The 15,958-nt window shown below is 38.8% G+C and overlaps 1 long non-coding RNA gene across 1 annotated transcript in view; it reads right to left on the bottom strand.

Moving 5' to 3' along the window:
- Positions 1-13,635: 13,635 nt before the first annotated feature.
- Positions 13,636-15,958, bottom strand: part of LOC310648797 — a 185,492-nt gene continuing 183,169 nt past the window's right edge. Inside the window, exon 3 of the long non-coding RNA XR_014494147.1 lies at positions 13,636-15,694. This is a non-coding gene — a long non-coding RNA (uncharacterized lncRNA). The remainder of the gene's footprint in view (positions 15,695-15,958) is intronic.

The raw sequence follows: 15,958 nt of genomic DNA, 5'->3' as shown, positions 1-15,958 counted from the left end.
TTAGAAATCAGTGGGTGTGCTTCTAAATTGACATATATAGGATTGCATTGTAAGGATATAAAAATGCCATAACATTATTAACTTTCTGGACTGATATCTTAAATTGAGGTATAGAATTTTTTTCTGCATTGAAATTGCATACAGCAATTCCTGTGACAAAAAGAATCACATCAACATAAAAGCTTTAAAAATACTTAAAACTTTCAGAAATAAATTGTTGTACCAAGCTTCACCACAAGATGTCCCTGATAGCATTTAAATTCTTTTTCAGATCCCGGGCTAGGTTCTTATCCAATTTAAATTCTTTTTTTGCAAATAAAGTAAAATAGCAGGTCCCAGTAAGAATAGGAACTTTTTGGGTCCCCAAATTCAAAAAAAAAATATAAATCCAATTATATTAAGTTGATCTTTTCAATGCTTTATTTCCCCTGGGTGATCAGACGCTGCCATTTTAGAGCGTGGGAGAATAAAGTTCCCTTCCATCTTTCCTGACAGGGGAAAAAAAATTCAAGAAGCTTTTAACAGGAAAGTACTTACCCGATTCCTCCACATTGCTTTCAAGGTGCTTGATGGTAAATTAGGTCTCGGCTGTCAGCAGTTTGTTGATGGGCCATCTTGATGGCCAATCTTTTCCCCATCAGTTTGAAGAGCTTCCCCAGATCAAATAAGAGGGCTGCCACCCTTCCATGATCACTTAGGGGTCCTCTTCTCACTTGTCACCCCTAAAGGGTGGCTTTCAACCCTCTTCAGGGTCCCCAGCGGGAGAAAACCGAATGGTGGAGACAGTGATCACCGCACACATCTGCCAATGCCGCGATCGCAAACCGGAAGCCAAAAATACTTAAAACTTTCTAAGTCCAATTATAATCATTCTTTTGCTGTATATTTTTTAAAAAATAAATCTTTAAACCTATAATTAAGTTGTATTTCTAAAAAAAGTGGAATGGAATAAAACTCACACTTTCATTACAAGTTACCAGTATGAAGCTCTCAATCTTTAAAGAATGCCAAAGGGGGGAAACAATAAAGTCCAAAGTGACTAAGAGACAAATCCAGTCAAACTTAAACTCTGTATAAGCAACATTAGCAGCTATTAAAAAAAAACACAATAGAATCCTGTAACTCCCAGATGACTACTAAAATGAATCTCCTGCTATCTGCTCACAAAAAAACCCATCTGTATGGAGTATATGTGGGTTATCTCATGATCTCTTTTTAATTCCAGAGAGATTAAAGCAGCCCAATAATTTCAATCAAGCACTTTTTTGACTTTAATATGTTCATCTCTTATGGAGAAATGTCAACTCACCATTATGGCTCAACAGAAGTGCACAATCAGGTCACTTTTAATAGATTGGACAGATTCAGACATTTTTTACTAAGTTCATTTTTATTATTACTTTAAAAAATCTTGTAATATTTCTGGTATGATTTATTTAACTGTTAGTTGTTTTCTCCTTTCCTACCTTGTTTTACAGCTTTTCTAATAGCCACCATCTTTTAATTTTTAATCCAAAAATAAAAGTAAGCCAATTACAACTATGAAGATTAAAAAATGGCTACTCTTCCCCTGTCTCTTTCTGTATACCCTTAAGACTTTAGTCTAAACTGTCTTTCCACAGTTTAGATGACATAATTGTGTCATATTACATATATCTTCTTATTTTGTAACTTCCATCAATTATCTTTTCTATTTATTGTCAAACAATCAGATTCCCAGAACATCTATCATGTTTCCCCGAAAGTAAGAACCAGTCCGATAGTAAGCCCTAGCTTGATTTTTGGGGGATGGGCCTAATATAATCCCTACCCAAAACTAAGCCCTAATTTTGGGCCAAGGCGCACCCCTAAAAATTAAGCTAGAGCAGGAGTGGGGGAGTGAAGCTGCCCCAGGTGCCCCACACCCACTTACCATACTGGTAGGACCACCACAGCCATACCTCCCACATCCTGAGACTGTCACGCCACTGCTTGACTTCGGCTGCTTGCCGCCAGTTGCCGGCAGTTGCCACATGGTGCTGCGGGCCACTTCTGCTGCTCACGCAGTGCTTCGGGCCGCTTCTGCTGCTTAGTTCTTGGCTGGTTTTTTTCTTGATTAGTTTCCATCTATTAGTCTTCTGATGCTTTGGAAAATAGGTTGACACCATCTTCTCTGTGGCAGCCCATCAAATATTGGAACACTGCTATCATGTCACCACCCCTAGTCCTTTCCACTAAGCTGGATATACCCAAATCCCATAAACATTTTTCATATGTTTTAGCCTCCAGCCCCCTAATCATCTTTGTTTACCAACCATTTAGACCAGATGGTCCCCCTGGTTTGGTTTAATGAACAGTGGCCATGAGCAGAGCATTCTCAGAGACACCACCCCAATTATAGAACTTTCTCCCAAGGAAAAAAATGAACAGTGCATCCCTCACCTGTTTAGAGGCAACTCCAAACACACTGTTCAGTCAGGCATATGTAGAACAACAACACATTTTATGGTCAAACAGCACTAAATAAATTATACTACTAATATTTTTCTTTCTTAAAATACACACTTTTAATAGTGTTTTAAGCAGTGCTGGTGATGCTTTAAAATAGCTGTCTTTGAGAGTTTTCTTTTAACCACCCTGGATTTCTCCAAAACATTTAATTTTGAATTAGACGTTGATTTAATAAATTAGGAAGAAGAAACAAATGTTTAAAAACATCTAAATCCCACAGACCTACTGCCTCCTAGGTGCATACTGCAGAGAAAATAAGGCATTCCATTTCTAGCCAGCATAGCTAGATAATGGGAACTGTGGTCCATGACACCCAAAAGACATCAGTTTGGGTAAGGCTGGATTAAATTATAAAAGAGCAGATCAGAGGAAGTAGAAGCAAGCAACACTTTCCATTTCTCCAACCAAATAATTGCGGGGTGGAGTTGACTTGGCCTTGTAATTTCAACTCAGGCTAATTCCTCTTAACTTCCCATTCAATCCAAAGAGTTCTTTTATCAGCTGGATTTTAGGGAGGGGAGGCAGCAAAAACAGACCACAAAGGCAATCCATGAGTTTACTCTCTCACCTGCCTGCACACCACCTCCCTGATGCAGCATAAGTGTGTGTGTGTGTGTGTGTGTGTGAGAGAGAGTGAGAGAGAGAGAGAGAGAGAGAGAGAGAGAGAGAGATATCCCCTTTTTGTAAGTTTGCTTACTCTGTTTGCAATGCTCCCTGTTCCCCACACTTTCACTTTCCTGTTGGCTCTCTCTCTCTCTCTCTCTCTCTCTCTCTCTCTCTCTCACACACACACACACACACACACACACACACACACACACACACACACAAACTTTCCCTGCTTTCTCCCCCTTGTCACTCTTCTCCTCCAGCTGCACCTGAATGGAGTGGGAGGAGGTTAAAAAAAAGAGAAGGGGGGGAGAAAGGGAGAAGCTCCCCTTTTTTACAACACCTCAGCTTCCTCCTCCTCTACTCTTTCCTTCCTGGCTCTCTCTCTCTCTCTCTCTCTCTCTCTCTCTCTCTCTCTCTCTCTCTCTCTCTCTCTCTCTCTCTCTCTCTTTCTCTCTCTCTCTCTCTCACACACACACACACACACACACCCTTCCTACTTTCTCCTCCTTCTCACCCTTTGTCTCCAGCTGCCACAGAGGGTCACACATTGCTGGCTGCCAGTGGTTCCAGGCTGTGGCTCTGTATCTGGTGTGAGTGCTGCGTTCCCTTCTCCGGCCCTACTATGTGGGAGAGAGGGCAACCAGGAGCCAGCTGATGCTTGACTTGTGCCACCGCGTGCTCCCATCTCCACGCCTTTCATCCCACAAGCCGGGCATGCCCCAGGGTGCTAGGCTTACAAAACACCATGGCCCGAGTAAGCACAGCCGGACAAGGAGAGGCCTGGCAAAGTGGGGCGTGGCCAAGTGTGACTGGGTTAGGCTGGGAGGGGCAGGATGGGGTGAGGCAAATGAGCTGCAGCTGCTGCTGTGCACCACCAGCCCCCAAGTGCTTCCCTTTTCATGTGTGTGCGCCAGGAGGGCCCCCAGCCAGGTTGGGATGGGCCAGGGCTGTCCCTTGCCATTTCTGGGACAGCCCGGGTCAAATCTGGGCCCTCCAAGGGCAGGATCTGACTGGCAGGCCTTGTGTTTGACATGTCTGCTTTAGAAGATATCCAGAGCTCCAGAGGTCACGTAGAGGAAGAAGAGTTGTGTGCTCTGCCGCTTGATGTCCCTAAGCCATATGGCTCCATCCAGGCAGTTACAACAGCAGTGAAAAAAATAACTTGGTGGCAATCCTCATACTTATGACTTTTGCAGGTCTATAAAGCAAAGAAAAACTGAAATAAGTCAGAATGCACAAAGTTTCATTTAGCAACCACTTCATTTAACAATCAAGTTGCCAGTCCTAACTGTGGCACTAAATAAGTCATTTCCAATTTTTTAGGAGCAGACTACCTGAAACAGCATTAGATATCAACTAACGTAATAATTCTCTGTGACTATACATCCAGTTTTAAAAACTAAAGTGTTTCTTTTTGACACAAAATGTAGCAAACACTGCTATGATGGCTGAATTTACTATGGTTTAAGGGGAAAGATTCATAATTTAAAATGTTTTGATCAGATATTGATATCATCAGTCAATAGGCATATACTGATGAAGGCTTAATACACCTTTGGCATACTTTAATCTCACAGTTTATTACTTTTATAAAATATCCTGGGATTGTTATTGAAGAATGGTATGAAAATATTATCATAACTTTAACTAATTAATCTGAATTCTAAAATGAGGATTATCTACTGTATGTGGCAGTAAATTCATACTTCAGATTGGCTGTTTTGATCTTTTCTGCACATATTTTACTCTCTTTAAGGATTTTCATGGATAACTGCTGATACTTTATTGGGAGAATTCTTAATCTTAGAAGTTAATCTTTAAATTGCCTTATTTTATTTATTCCTGTCCTTTTCTTCTGTTTTTTTCCCCAGCTCCTCTTCAAGCCTATCCACTGTGTCCTCATTTCTTTCCTCCTTCAAGATCTGCTGTAGGAAAACTATTTTCTGTGTATCTAATTCCCCTTCTTCACTATTTCGTAATACAATTTACATGCAACTCCATTAGCTTACAAACTTTGTCTGTCAAAGTCCATCATGAAACATGTCACTTTAAATTCCAAGAGGTTGTCTATTGAAAATTCAATATTTACTAGGCATCTGTCAGTGCTTAAATCTGATGTGAAACAATGTGCAATGTTTGACATTTGAAAACCTGATTGTTAACACCAAATGGTGTTTAACTGTATGATCTGTAGTATACCTGCACAACTAGCAGCGCCCAGTTCTATTGCTGTGACTCCAGAATTTGTCAGAAAACAATCACTGAATTCTAATTTTTTAAAGATAGAAAATGTACGACATAGGTAAATGATCATATTAAATTTTAAATTAAACTTTAATTACTTTAATTAAGTACTCAAATATAATATTCCTTTTTGATTACTCTTTTAGATCCCGCCCCCATATTATTTTCAAAGTTGTGTATTTCTGTAATAGTTTTTCACAACTTGGTACCTTCCAGATCTGTGGAACTATAGTCCTCATTAGTTTTCCATTGGGATTACTGTATGAATTGTGGCATAATAAACCTGGTAGAGAAATAGTCATGAAAATATGGCCAAAACATAGGTTCTGAAAGGCAGATGATCACTGAGCAAACAAGGAAATTATTGATATTATACGTTTGGGCTGGCTTTCAGTCCCCAAAATATGCAAAAATAGCCTTAATGCTGGTTGTCCTCTGTCAACAAACATTTAACTTCCATTTGATGGGTGGCCTCACTTTCCTTCGTTTACTAAAACTAGCCATTTTCTTACCCATTAGCTCTCCCTTCTCCAATTCCAGAGAGCAGACATAAATTTGCTGATCTGAGGTTTAGAATTGTTTCCTCAGTTCAAAACTTAATTTGCATATTATAGGATGTTCGTATATATTCCTTGGTATTATATTTGTTGGATTTTTATTACTTTTATAAAAAAAACCTCAAGGAAGCAAACATATCCAACACACCTTCCTCCTCCTATTTTCCTCATAACAACAACCTTCTGAGGTGGGGTGGGCTGAGAGAGAGTGACTGGTCCAACGTTTCATGGTTGTGGCTGGACTACAACTCACAGCCTCCAATTGTCTAGTCTGGTCCCTAAACTATTAGACCAGACTGGCTCTCCAAGTATTAAAGGAATCAAGCTACAATGTTTCATCCATGGAATACATTTTCTATTAATTATGTAATTTATTGCCAAAGTTGTGACAGTTAGGTCACATTACTGGTGGAAGTAGGACCATAAATTTCTGTCCACTTTTGGTTTGTCATTTGATTTTGATTTTATTTTTTACTTATTTGGAGGATATTAATACATAGATTCAAATCGTTCAGATTTGGGACACCTAATCCTTCTACTTCCTGCCAGAACTGTCAGAAATCATGCAAATACAACTTTGCAGCAAATTTCAATAGCACACACCTACAGAAGGGGGGACCCAAAGGGGTGGGAGTGGGGAGGGAGTGGACTGAAGAATTTGTGCAGCCCAGCTAACATTTAATATAACAGGGATGAGAAGATTAGGAAACATGTTAAACAGGTAGCAGTAAACATCCAATTGGGAGATTACCTAAAGGCAGAGAATTTTAGCAAGGCATTATTCATAAGCTATTATGTTTTCCTTTCTGCTCTGATAAAGTGCCCATTACGTTTTCAGCAAATAGTCCTGTGAAATTATGCAGCAGAATAAAGACATAGAATGCTGAAGTGCCTCAAGCACTTTAAACAGCAGGTAGCTAATCAGGTTTTAGAAAGACCAGGTATTAATAACTCCTTGTGACTACAAAGCCAATATACTTTGGGAAAAATTGGGGTAGAACTTTTTCCTTCAACATGCTGGCCACTGTAGAAGGCTACTGATGTAGACCAGACTTGTCCCTAATTTCTTTTCATGACATTATGGAAGTTTACTTAAGCATTCACAAACCCAAAGGATATATTTTATTTATTTATTTGTTTATGTAGACTGATCCCCAGCCATGCTGACAGAACCATGTCTCTAGAGGGATGGAACCACCACAGAGAAGGCCCCTCTGGTTCTCACTAGATGTAGTTTTCTGATGGATGGGGCTCGTGACCTACCTTGTCTTCCCATTCTGGTTGGCAGAGTAGATATAGCTGGGGAGAGGGTAGTCCAACAGACTTCATAAACTACTTGATACCTAGTGGATGTCTACAAGGAGAGAAACCGAGGAAGAAGTAGTATGCTTTGTGGAAAATTTCAGTCCATTCATAGGTCTTAAAAATTCTGTGGAGGAAAGACAAAGGGAGAGAAAAAGGAGGTGGTAAGGACAGGAAAGAAAACTATTCAACAGCTGCAAAGAATAAGGAACATAGCAGCTAAGGGCACATGTCTGCTGTATAGGAAAGGCTGGCAGTTGCCGGGTTGAAAGGGTAGAAAAAATGGGCTTCCTTTGTAGTAGCAGAATGCTCAAGTTACTAACTGTACTCCAGAGAAAGAAAAAAAGTGGCTACAATCTAAACACCTGCTGCTGGCATCAAGTTCCCTTCGTCCAGTGCGCTCCCACAGGGAGGGTCTTCTCAGGGTGCCACCGGTAAGAGATTGCCGGCGGACGACACCCAGGGATAGGGCCTTCTCAGTGGGGGCGCCTGCCCTTTGGAACCAGCTGCCAGTGGAGCTTAGGACTGCCCCCGACCTCCGTTCATTCCGCCGGGGCCTGAAGACCTGGCTCTTCGAGCTCTCTGGCCCAGGCTGAGGATTAATTTTATTTTAACTGGGGTTTTACTTATACAGGGATAAATTTAATTTTTTTAACTTGTTTTTAACTTTTGTATTTTGGTTTTTAATTACCCTGTAAACCGCCCTGAGTCCTTCGGGAAAGGGCGGTATATAAATGTAATAAAATAAAATAAATAAACATTTATATAATCGTATTGATCCAAAAGCATATTGACAAAATGGCCACAATAATGGGAAAAATTCTGTCAACAGGGAATTGCCTATGACTGGGACCATCAGCTCCTTTAACAGCCATCTCACTCTCTCATGCAGCGATGTCATCTGGGACACAATTAGTTTATGACTGAGGATATACAACCCACATACCCAGAAGAGCAGTTAAGAAATGGAAACCAGCAGAAAAGGATGAATTGTACTCAGTGACAGACCATAATTAACAAGATCTAGAAACAAAGGGGACTCTACCTTGAGAGATAGAAACTATCCCTATATTGCTATAAACATGGCAGTAAAATAAAAATTACTTTGAATTCTATTAATCTAATTTTGTTTTTGTTTGGGGGTGGTTAGGAAACAATTGAATAGAAGGTGGCTTTGATCTTCCATTCAACGAAAAACTCATGGCAGTCCTCTGCTTCTAAGGATTCCTCTGAAGTTGGTGAAATAGTGAAATGTTACAGAAGTATAATCCATTTAAGCCCCTCAGGATTTGACATCTCATTTTCTTGCCTGTGAAGATACAGTCTAAGCAAAGGCTGGAAAATTGAAGAAGATCTGACAGACTATTTCTTACCAGTCCCTAACAATTACAGGTTTTGCTGAGGTTCTCTCAGAAGGTACTTATTAACTTCACTAAATTTGTTGTATAAAACCGAAATTCCTTCTCCAACTTAAGCTTAGAAAAACAAGCACTTGTGCAGGAAATGTTCACTTTTCACTTTTTTGCATGTTATAAATATCCTATCAAGAAAAAAAATTTTTTTTAAAAAAAACTCAACAGAAATAGTGTGCTATCTGTAAAATACTGTTTATAATAAGGTCATTTAAATTAAGTGGTACACGATGGGTCTTAACATATTAGACTCTTTAGAAGGTGAGAGCATTGGTGATATATTATTTCCAATGAAATTCACTCTTTTTGTAGTAATAATGGCTTTCCTATATTTAATTATGACGTATCAATCCAATTAAAATTGCAATCTTCTCAATGGGAGAAATGAGAAGGTACCTCAGTGCAATATTTAACAATATTTCTGTAGAAACTTCCAAATAATTTTGTCCAAGAATCTGTAAAGAGGTGGAGTGAGAAACCTAGTTTTTTCCTTAAGGAAAGCACAAATAAGACCAAGTTTACTTTTACTTGATTGACTGATTTTTATTCCATCTTTTTTTACTTTATAAGTACTCGAAGTGAACAGATATTCTCCTTCCTCTTCCTATTTTCCCCACAACAACCCTGTGAGGTGTGTTGGCATAAACCAAAGAGTGATTGGCATAAACTCATCCAGCCACCTTTCATATTAACTGTATTGTAAACCAAAAGAAAAATCAATGCAATTATTCATGTCCAATGAATAAAAATCCTAATAATTTTGCTTTTTTCAAACAACTTTGCTCTAATGTTGCCAGTTGTCCTCTTTCCTGAACCAAGGGTCACTGAGTACAGTAACTGCTGTTTTACTCTTATCCCTCTATTAGACCGGAGTACCTTAGGAAATACCTGCTGCCGGCATCAACCTCCCTCCGCCCTGTGCGTTCCCACAGAGAGGGCCTCCTCAGTGTGCCACCGGTCAGAGAATGTCGATTGGTGGCCCCCAGGGGGAGATCTTTCTCTGTGGGCGCCCCAGAACTATGGAACCAGTTACCAGTTGAGCTCCGGACAGCGCCCGATCTTCGCTCCTTTCGCCGCGATCTAAAAACATACTTGTTTGAACAAGCCGGCCTGGCCTGAGGGGGGATTGGTGGGGTTTTTTACTGTCATTTTATTGGGGTTTTTATTATGTATTAACTGTTTTTTAATGGGCATGTATTTAATTACTTTTTAATTTTTGTAATTCTGTATTTTTATTCTTGCCCTGTACACCGCCCTGAGTCCTTCAGGAGAAGGGCGGTATAGAAATATTAATAAATTAAATTAAATGATGTGGAGTCATCCTTGAAGACATCTTAAAAGCTACAACTAGCACAGATCCTGGCAGCGCTTGCTGACCAATATTAGCTGCTTTACCAGAATCATATACATTCTGCAGAAGCTGCACTATTTGCCAGTAGGCTTCTGCATGCAAGTGAAAATGTTTGTGAATCCTTTTATGGCCAGAGTCCCTTTGGGGCCGTCTTGTTATGTAAACTATTTCAATATTCAATCCAATTGGGGAGGGAGGAAGAATAATCTGACTACCCATCCTGAAAGAAAAGGGGTATGATCAGAGACTGTCTTTCTCTTTTTTAGTTCCTTCTCTCTGGAACAGCAAACCTCAAGGTTTAGTTGTGACCTGATGATTTTGATAGCTGATGAAAAGAGTTCTCTTTAAGGGAGCATAAGTGGATTACAGTTAAGGATTTCTCGTAGTTTTCTTTTCTTTTTAATTTGTTGGCTTTATGAATAGATTGTATTGTTTTAAGTTGTTAAAATTAGAACAGAAGGCAGCATATAAATTTTGGTAATTCAATGAAGTCAATACAGTGACTGATGATTAGAAAGAATTTAAAATGTGGTTTCCAACATTTTCTTTTACCATGGTAGCTTAGTTGCAGCTCACTCTATATGCAATTTCAATGCTTTCATTTTCTACTTCATTAGTAACATGTTGAATCAATTATTTAGATTACTAAGCTTCTGAGTACCTGTAAATGATAAAGAAGTGATTGTACTAAGTCTCTATAGTCGTCTACAAAATTCTTCCACTTTTCTTTGCTCCAAACTATTTCAGACAACCGATAGAAACACAATGTCATATGATTCACAAATGATAATTTGCATCATCCAGGCAAAGATTGATTGATTGATTGATTGATTGATTGATTGAAAACCCTCCATCCATCACAGCATCCTGAACCATACTCCTGGAGGGGAGGGGGGATGCTTGTGGGTTTATTGCCTTGACTTCCTCTATCGCTACAATGTAACACTTGCTTTCCTACGTTATTTCTCTCTGAACTTTCTTCTCCCTAAACTGTCAGCTAGAAAAGGGGGGAGGAAGAAAGGAATGTCACCTCCGGCAACTGGCTTATCTCTCCGCTCTCAGGAGAAGGTGCAAAGAGCCACCGAAACATTGCTGTTACAACCAGAGCTGGCCTGATGTTATCTCCCTGTTTCCACGATGGACTTAACACCTGGGGATTGGCCAAATTAAACCAACCAGACGAACTTTGGGGTGTGGTTTGCTTGGGGATACTTTAACCTCTCAATTTTTTGCAGGAGAACCTCAGATCCTGTCAATAATAATAATAATAATAATAATAATAATAATAATAATAATAATAATAATAATAATAATAAGAAGAAGAAGAAGAAGAAGAAGAAGAAGAAGTGGTTGGAAGGGACCTTGGAGGTCATCTAGTCCAACCCCCTGCTAAGGCAGGAAACCCTATACCATTTCAGACAAATGGCTGTCCAGTCTCTTCTTAAAAACTTCCAGTGTTGCAGCATTCACCGCTTCTGGAGGCAGGTTGTTCCACTGGTTAGTTGTTCTAACTGTCAGGAAGTTTCTCCTTAGTTCTAGGTTGCTTCTCTCCTTGACTAGTTTCCATCCGTTGCTTCTTGTCCTGCCCTCAGGTGCTTTGGAGAATAGCTTGACTCCCTCTTCTTTGTGGCGGCCCCTGAGATATTGGAACACTGCTATCATGTCACCCCTCTCTTCATTAAACTACAAATACCCAATTCCAGCAACCGTTCCCTATATGTTTTAGCCTCCAGTCCCCCAATCATCTTTGTTGTTCTTCTCTGTACTCTTTCTAGAGTCTCGACATCTTATGCCTGCTATCAGCTTCTCCTAATAGAAAATCCTTTTGAAAGAGTTTGCTTCCAGGAGTTCTGCCTTCTTGGGATGAGGTTTTGAAGTGGGCCCTGATACTGGTGATGGATAGACATTGTGGGAGAAAGGTAGCCCTCCACGTAGGAAAGCCCTCTGCCAAGTAGAACTTTATAGCTAATAATCAGCACCTTGAAATGTACCCAGGTGCCAACTAGCAATCAATGTGGTACATACAACAATATTACTTGGGCATAGTAAGGCTTCCCCATCACTGGTCATGGCATTGCATTTTGGATCAGCTTTAGCTTTTAACTGGACAGCCCCATATAGAACACAATGAAATACAGATATTCTTGACTTATGATTTGTTGCTTAGCAACTGTACAAAGTTACAACTCTCCCCACCCAAAAGCTACTTACAACGTAGTTTTGAAGTTACAACCGCTGCAGCACCGCATAGTCCTTATCACAACCTGCAGGGAGGCTTCAGTATCTCCCATCATCCCACTGGATCCCCACACGCCCCACTACCGATTGCACATTAACCTTTGAAAGTTCTATGGAGCTTGTGTTGGGGAAGGAGGACGATCTGATCCATCCCTTGGCATCCCTTGGCTGCAAGGCTCCATCTGAAGAAGGTGCAAATGGCACACATTCCTAGGTTGCCAATCCCCAGATTCCATGCAATATGGAGACACATACCTGGCCCTCCATCGGCAGGGACATCAATGTTTCCTCTAGAGCTCTTCCAAAGATAAGTATGCCATCAGCAATGACATCTGGGCAGAAGAGGGTAGGGTCTGGGGTGGAGGGAAACAGAAAGATAGGCTAACAGTTTATGTTATTGTGTGTGTGTGTGCATGTGGAATGGGAGGATTTATTTATTTTTTTAATTTCAGGAGCTGTGATAGTTCAGGGGTGGGATGTAGCTTGAATCTCATTTTCAGTAGTATCTTATTAGCCAGCTAAATTGTACAAACTGGCTCATAAAATCCTTTGTTCTCAACATTTTGGGGCAGGTAGAAGTGAAGACACATCCTTCCTTAAACTTCCTTGGAAGAAGGTGAAGATGGAAAAATCATGCCATGTGAAAATCCTGTCAGGTGAAAAGGCCCCCTATGGGGCTGTAAAATAGCTATGATCCAACAGGTCTACCATTTCTGGTCCGCAGAAATCCAGACTTACCATTGGAAAATCACAGAGAACTAATTTTTTGCGATCGTCTCATGTGTATCTGGACTCTTCTACTCCAAATCCATATGTACTTTTGTCAGATTTACTGGTACTTCTATCTCTTAAACAGTTCCATCCTATGAATAGCAAAATGTATGCTTATGGATGTGTTTGTGTGTTTTAAAAAAAGAAGTGACAACAATTAAATTTTCTCTTGAATGTAGAGAAATTGAAAAAGTTAATGTAGATATCTTGATTTTTTTTAATATCAAGAGTTTTTAAAGGCCTTGTCTCTCCATTAAATAATATTTCAGGCACTGGGTCTGTTAAAAAAGGTGCATAAGTTGCTTTGGGTATGTAAGAAAATTAGATAGACCTTTGAAGTATTATATCAGCATTTCAAAATATCATGCCTTAAATAACAACAATATCCATATCTTCTCAAAAATAAAATTAATAATTCTTCCATTATATTTCACCTTGTTACCTTCCAATAATGAAAAATTGTAGTCCAAATAATGTCCTAAACCAATAGTCTTTGTTACTAGACTTTACAATTTCTGTTTATTATTGGTCCATGAAATAACATTGAGATTGGAAATAAAAAGGAAGAGATAATTCGGATATAAATGTGAACAAAAAGAACAGAAACAAACATGCTTTATCTAAAGAACTGAATATGATTACCTCTTCCATTGGCTATGTTTTATTTACAAAAGTTTATTACAGATAATTTATATAGCTAAAGAATCATATTTCTTAAATTGATTTTTGTCTATAATCAATTTGTTCCACACTATGTAATAGAGCACAAGGCAATGCATGCCATAAAATTGTGTCATTAATGATTGATATGTTTATTTGTAAATACTATATTCTCAATATTAATGTTGACTGAAACTTTCCAAGGTGCTAATAGGAAAAGATAATCACTTTACACAGGGTTTAGTTTAGTCTTTAAAAAAAACATTTAAATGTTCACTGATTGACTTTTCATGCTTGAACAATCCATGGCTTATTTTTAATAAACATATTAAAGAAGCTACAATGTATGGGTTCTAATAAATGTGATGCCTTAACCAAACAAATGGTTATGTTTTGCTGCTATGTTATAATTTGGAGATTGTTGGGCTGATTTTAAAGAAGAGTTTTATTTATAAATTATTTTTAGATTGATATCTCAAAGATGCTTTTTCACAAAGCAACTGGACTTTATTTTTTCTCTTAGAAGACGTTTCGCTTCTTATCCAAGAAGCTTCTTCAGCTCTGACTGGATGGTGGGGAATGCAAGGACTTATACTCCTTGTAGACAGCTGATTGTTTGCATTCTTATAGAGAGTTGTTGAAGCCACTGGAGGCTTATCTGTGTTATCAGGGTCACCTGAGTAGTGCAAATGGGTGTGGAGTCTTCTTTGAACCTGTTGGAAGGATTGTGTTGTAGACTGAAGATAGATGTTGTCGTATCCTTCTCCTCCGTTGAGAGAGGGCTATTCAATTTTGACATAAATTTTGACCCCTCTTTCAAACCAATGGTCTTCTCTGTTGAAAATGTGGAGTTTGCTGGCTCCGAAAGAGTGGCCTTTATCTTTTAAAGGCAGATGGACTGCTGAATCTTGTCCTGATGGGTTTGTTCTTCTATGTTGTGCCATATGTTTATGAAGTAGTTGTTTTGTTTCCCCAATACACAGATCTGCACATGGCTCAGTGCATTGTACTGCATATACCCCATTGCTCAGTTTGTGTTTTGGTGTGTTATCCTTGGGATGGACAAGCTTTTGTCTTAGTGTATTCTTGAGTTTGAAGCGTGTACATATGTTGTATTGGCTTAAGATCCTCCTGAACCTTTCCGATATTTCTGCAATGTAGGGAATGACTATGTTTGCTTCATTTATTGTTTTCTTCTTTGTTGTTAGTTTTATATTGATATTTTACACTATCCACAACCCAGAATCATCAGAAGCATGTGAGACATTTGAAATGCATACAATGTAGTAAAATGCAATGCAGTGCAATACAATACAGTTTAAACCCAAGATTGGTACTAGGACAACTACTGAATCCCAAATATATGGCCTTTGGGACAGTTGCTTAATCTTAGACTTGCTTATGTCACTGATGGTTTGTGAGAGTAAACTGGCATAGAAAAAATTCCATGTCTTCTTCAGCACTCTAGAAAAATATAGACATTCAACTATAATACATATGTGCAAATGAAAATAATTAGAAAAATTAGTTCACAAATTGTAGACATTTAACATGCAAAAAGTCAGATTAAAGAGCTAAGAGAGAGATGAAAGAAACTGAAATAGATCAGTTTATTATTGTTCTTTTTCACTTCTATACAGCTTTTCCTATGGCTTCTGAGAGGCTTACAGTAATTTTCCTGGGAGTAAAGAGGCAGGATCACTCAAGTTTATCTCTTAGCAATAAATAGATCACAGATCATAGGAAATGAAAAGAGCCAATGATTTCACAAACAGCAGAAGCATCAAGGGCTCAAGTTAAACAGAAGGGCTTCACATCTTCAGCCAAATTTGTAAATGAATTTGCTCATCTATCCTTTTTTCCCATTTGATGTCAGTAGCTGAATACATGTAGATAAACCTAGATCAGATTTTTCAAATGTTTGACCAAGCTGTCAGATAGTCCTTGAGTATTTACATCACCAGGTACAGAAGGAATCCCATATGAGCCCCACTTCTGCAAGCAATGGCTGGAACAACTGCTGCAAAACCATCTTTGACAGAGTTCTTTAATATATCCTATGGATGAAATGAAACATATGCATCATTAATGGAAGCTACTCTTTACCACATTAAGTTTTTACATGTTGTAACTATATTACAAGGTTATCCAGATAATCATTCTCTTATCAGAGGAGAGTGAAGTTTATTTTAATCAAGCATTCATTATCAGAGGCTAATTGGTTTAAACTCATAGATTTGGTTCCCATGTATGCAAAATCATTACTTAGTTTAACATATTGCAATTTCCTAAGTCTAATAATGGTAAAGATTAATTTTGAA

Source organism: Vipera ursinii, assembly GCF_947247035.1.
Source record: "Vipera ursinii genome assembly, chromosome: Z".
Classification (NCBI taxonomy): domain Eukaryota; kingdom Metazoa; phylum Chordata; class Lepidosauria; order Squamata; family Viperidae; genus Vipera; species Vipera ursinii.
The sequence above is the reverse complement of the archived record's forward strand: the minus strand, read 5'-3'. Positions and strand labels throughout refer to the sequence as shown.